The sequence below is a fragment of the Schistocerca gregaria genome, chromosome 9 (assembly GCF_023897955.1).
Source record: "Schistocerca gregaria isolate iqSchGreg1 chromosome 9, iqSchGreg1.2, whole genome shotgun sequence".
Taxonomy (NCBI): domain Eukaryota; kingdom Metazoa; phylum Arthropoda; class Insecta; order Orthoptera; family Acrididae; genus Schistocerca; species Schistocerca gregaria.
The window spans coordinates 150090679-150096678 of record NC_064928.1 but is presented as its reverse complement, the minus strand read 5'-3'; positions in this window follow the sequence as shown (position 1 = coordinate 150096678).

Here is a 6000-nt window from a genome sequence, read left to right as displayed (position 1 = left end):
ATGCATACTATTTTCCATCCACCCATCGTGAGGCCACCATTTCCATTCAAACAGTTTCCCACTATTTCTTCCAAATGAATGTTAATTATTATCAGCGAGAGACAACAGCCCTGCCTGACCCGTTTCCAGATTTTTCTATCGAGGCTTCATTTAGTATTCGTACCCTTGCCGGATATAATATTTAATACTGCCTTTCCAAATCTAGTTTCAAAAGTTATTACTAATAAAACCTGTCGCATTATAGAATATTCACCGTAAAACATAATAATAGTTGAATAATCCATAATTTGTTCTTCTGTTCTATTTCCTATGTTTCTGTAATGAGTATTTTGTAAAATTTAATGAGCTCATTATGAATTTATTAAAATTGGAGAGTTGCTGGTTTGCGATAATTCTCGCGGAAAATGCGAGGTTATAAATATGGGTTTTGCGGCCAAATTCGACTAGTTCTGGTTACTGTTTGACCTGCAGAAACACTATGCCAGTTAATTTGTAATTACATTTCTACGTGGAATATACTGTGCTATTCGTCGTCAAACATCAGCTATTTATCTCACGTGTCTGAAGAAGCTGTGTCGTCAACAACTGATCTGATGTTAATACACGACGAAAAAGACGAGGAAATGTATTTTAGTCGTCACACAACAGTCCAAATCCTAGACGACGACCAGCATGCACGAGGGAAAGATAACCAAAACACCATTTGTTTCTAATTATTTCGTCCCAGTTGTAATATCGTAGTGCAAAAACACCTAAAATGCAGTCACATTGTTTGCTGCGTACTGATTCGGCTGGAATATTACAATTTGTTCAAAAAGACCACCCGAAAGTCAGCCATCTTTGTGAAAAATGTGTCTCATTTTTTTTCCGTAACATAATGTGTTAATAGTACCTATATAGTATATCAACACTGTAAAGATACATTCACATCAAGTAGTGACGGCCGCGGTGGCCGAGCGGCTCTAGGCACTTCCGGCCGGAATCGTGAGACTGCTACGGTCACAGGTTCGAATCCTGCCTCTGGCATGGATATGTGTGATGTCCTTAGGTTAGGTTTAAGTAGTTCTACGTCCTAGGGGACTGATGACCTCAGATGTTAAGTCCCATAGTGCTCAGAGCCATTTGAACAATCACACAGTCTCAGCTGTAGCTAAAGAAGTTGGCAGGCTGTGGTATATTGATAGAATCATTTGAACATCAAGTAGGACACGAGAATGTTGTTGTTACTCAGCATATCAAAAGGTTTCACTTTTTCTTCTTTTTTCGCTTTAATTAGCCATTCCTTCCTCCAACTATCAGCCGTTGATCGTTATGTTCTTCTTCTCCTGCTTCGTCTCCGCCATCTTCTCCGTTCCTTTCATGTATTACCGTCCTCCGCTGCAGAAATCGCTAATGCAAGCTTCTTCATTGACAATTATGTACCATTTAGGTTTCGTGGCTGGAGTGACGGGGACCTTGTTAATCTTCTTCCAAATGATGTTCCATTTCAATCGATGATATCTTTCTTCGATTAACTTGCAGTGGGCTGTTGATGTCATGATATTGATTTTGGTTTTTCCACTTTGCTGTTTACAAACTAAACTCACGGTAATATTGCCTGATGAACCTATATAAACTGATAATGTCGGCTGGGTTTATCGATGACGTGGTACTTTCTGGATTATGTTTAAGTACTATATTTTGGATTGGATACCGATTCCGCTATCTTCCCTCTTTCTCGATTTGATTAATTAAATGTGTTCAGCACTTACGTCTCATGCCCATAAGATGAAGGCCAGTCCTCGCGAATGGTAGAGTTAGCGTGCGCTCCTCAGTAACAACTATGTAAAGGCTCGTCAGATGTTGTTGACCAATGACCCTAGGATAGGTAACATTTGCATCATACACCGTAGTTTATCTGCTGTTGATAGGCCTATTGTCTTCACCTACTGAAGTAAGCCTAGTTCACTGCCAGAGTAAACTTTCAAAACGGCTCCCATGTTGCTTAGTACTTTGCTCCTATCGTAGATTTCTATCTGACAAAGGACCCATCAGAACTGCTAATGATGGCTTTTGATGACGAGTATGTTGTCCTAAGCATCTCGATAGCTGCTTTTCGTGTGGTGGCCCCTAGTTCCCCCTGAAATCGTCGTTGAAGTTTTATGCTTATCTCCTGTACCTGGAATGTTAATCCAGTTTCAACGAAGCGCGTGTAGCGCAGTGAGCAAAATTCACGACTGTCTCGTTGGCGGTACGCATTCCAACTCTACTTGTGTACTTCTTTTTTTCCCTACTTTACTACTGCGATGTAGTTCAACACGGCACAAATAGTGAAAATTCTAGATGCCTCGAGCTAGTGATGAATGCTTGCGTTAGATACGTGTGCAACATTCGGTTGTATGATCATATCAGTCCTTCATACTCCCAGCTAGGTTGGATACGCCCACATAAGGCACGCGATCTCCACACGATGTGCTTACTTCATCGATTTCTTAGCCACTGGTGCCCCCAATACTTATCTTCTCACATTAAACACCTATCATCATTCCACAATCGCAATACCAGATCGGATACGTCTAGCATCTTGGCTGTACCTTTACATAACACAAAATCTTTCTCCGTGTCATTCTCCATCTCAGCCATACGACTTTGGAACGCACTCCCCTGTGATCTGCGTCTTATTCAGAACTACTCAACATTCAAGAGGGAACTCAAAACTTACATATTAGGGGCGGTATAGCCACCATTGTTGTGCCCCTCCCATCTCTTTCTTTCTCCTCTCCATCACAGCTTCGAATTTTACCATTCTATTTCTCTTCCTCTAACCTATCTACCTCTTATATATCTCTTTCACCCCATTCTATCGTCTTATGTCTCTGCTCGATGAGAATAACTCACAAGCTGCAAGAATATTACGAGAAAATTCCCAACTAACAATGGAACTGACATTCACAAAAGAAAAGTATGTTTACTTTCATATACATAGCACTATTGTTATTATTATTATTATTATTATTATTACTGTTATTATCATTATTATTCTTGATTGTTATAATTATTTTTTTATTGTTATAATTATCATTGTACTACTTTTATAATCCCTGTATTTTTCTTTAAGATCAATACTGCATAATACGTTATATGTCCTGAATGTTATGTAGAAACTGTAACTCGTTCAATCTGAGTATGCCTGGTTAGGTGTAAGAGAGGGCCTGAAGGCCCTAATCTTCTCAGATAAAATAAATGCATAAATAAATAAAATAAATATATGCAGCTGAGGGAGGATTCCAGATACAGCCGATAGTACTCATCCATATTTTGACAGCCATTGTCGAGTTAATAATTGGCTGCCAGTACGAATCGACGTATAATAGATCCTTTGTGGAACAAGAAGCGTAAACCATCCCTATGCAGAAACAACTGAAGATTAGTTATTCTTTGACAACACAAAAGACTGTAACTGGATCAGGAAAAAATTCCCTTTCGCTTTCTTTTGTATGCCAGAACCACTCGGGAAATTTGGTCGGCTTGTTCAAAACGGAGTTGAAGAGTTGGCTCGTATTTTTAAAAAGTTGTAACTGTGAGCTGCTACAAAACAGGAAGTCCGTCAAAGTGCTATTCGAAGAGTTTTAAAATCTGTCGTGAGCCAATGAAAATTCCTTTTCAGTTTATATGCTTGGAGAGGACAGACCAATGAGACACTTAACGAAAAAATATTTGAACGTAAAACACAAGCATTCACCTGCACCGTAAAAATTCTCCCATCCAAATGATCTTCAGCTCGCCATTCCTGAAATGTTTAGTTTTACAAGTAAGTTGAATTTTAACGCAAACAGTTCAGAATTGCTGAAGGCTAATAGAAAAATAGCTTCGCGGGAAGATCCCATGAAAACACATTATTTATTTCCGCGTCAGTTCCGTCCACATGATTTCACAGGAATATTCAAATAAGCGTGATTCGCATCGAAACTGATCGGAGAAACAACAATATTTTCCAATTTCGCGAACTTTGTTTTCCGGTATCGCTGACCTGAGAAACCCATAGGACTGCGAGGCAATAGCTTTTATTAAACAAGCTTGTGTCTCTGTTGCTTCTACATTAAATACCGTCCGGAATTCTGTTCTGGCACGGCTAGCGAAACAAGTGTTACTGATTATGTAATTAGAAGAAAATGTTCTGTAATGATTGTTTAGTAATGAAATCCCCAGTGCGAAAATGATTATTTTTGGGTACTTTTGCATGAAATATAGTATCTAATGACGTTCTGTAAGATATAATTGGAAAAATAAAAGAAAAAGTACAGAGGTAGGATAGACTCCGTAGCGTCACTGACTTTAACCCACTGCGCTACGCTTGCTTCGTCGAAATACTGTATGATTAGCGGTACAGGCACAATAGACATGAATAAAACTTCGATTCTCTCGGAAACTGTCGCATAAAAAAGCCCTAGCCAAGTATTCCAGAAAAATCTCTCTACAAAATATCTAAGAATTATCAAAATTCGTAATTAACAGGTTTCATGGCCCCCTATTGAGTTGGACATTCATGTACGTAGCGACCACATTAGCATGCGATTTGCTAGTTTTGCAGCAGTTGATGCTGTCATTAAAGCTGTTAACAGCGCTTTTCTTTCACTGTACTGAGATTGGCGCCACCACCGTTCTAAAGTCTTCGAGAATATGTGTCGACTTCAAAGTGGTTCAAATGACTCTGAGCACTATGGGACTTAAATTCTGAGGTCATCAGTGCCCTAGAACTTAGAACTACTTAAACCTAACTAACCTAAGAACATCACACACATCCATGCCCGAGGCAGGGTTCGAACCTGCGAGCGTAGCAGTCGCGCGGTTCCAGACTGAAGCGCCTAGAACCGCTCGGCCACCTCGGCCGGCTGTGTCGACTTCGTGAACACCGCAGGCGAGAATGAACAGGAGCACTAAGACTACCGCCAGCTTGACTTCTTCGTGGTAATAGTTAAAACCTCAACACTGTCGCACGTACCTTTCAAAATTTCACGTCGGCGTTCCCTGAAACCACTTCCGAGCTTAGCGCGGGAGCATTCGAGCGTACAGAAGGTGAAGGGGGATGCACGCAGCTAATTCTCTCGCCTATAGGACGAAGACGTCCCTGGGCAGTACACCGGATTGGTCTCGCCAGAGCGCGAGATAAGGCTCCGATGCTGCCCTCGCGAGATTGCTGTCACTAGAGGGAGTGCGTGGGCGGATGTGTGTGTGTATGTACGTGTGTGTCGCTGAGGGCGACGACGCTGTGTTTCGTGGCTGTGTGTGTGTGCTTGTGTCCTGGGAGTAGCAGAGCAGCAAGTAAGAGATAATCCCGGCAGCTTGCCCGCGTCCTTGTTGGCCCACGAGGAACCGCGCTCCTGCTTTATGCATGAGCCCTGAGTACACCGGTTCACTTCCCAGCAGGGTTCTCAGACCAGGAACAACAATAACAACAAAAACCCCAGGGGCGGCAACATTCGTGTGAGCAAGCAGAAGCGGTAGCTCGTGTTTGTGTGCTTGTATGTGTGTGTGTGTGTGTGTGTGTGATTCAGACGCAGGAAAACAATTGCAGAATTTGCATGCTAAAGGGGTTACGTGACAAAATGTATTTGCTGAGTTTTTCAGAATAAATTTCATGTAACTAACAGGAACGTAAGAGTAAGCACTAACTACACTTTAACATTCATTGACCTTAGAAAAGCAAATTATCACTTGACATGATCCAGAAACACCCATAAGTTCACTTGCCACAGTGACAAAAACGTCGATAGTTTTACATACTAACAGTGCGGTCACAAACCCGGAGGAATTTTATTAACACTGATTACTCTAAACGAATTTGCGCAGAAATGCTAAACAAGCTAAGTCCACCAAACTAGTTTTGTAATATTTCAATCTCTCATCAGCAAAACGCATTTGTAAAGCATCTAAATCATTTTTTTCGAAATACTACCCACAGTCAAAGTATCCACAGCTGCCGTACTGGTGAGTTTCGACCTCAAACTTTTATATACTAAC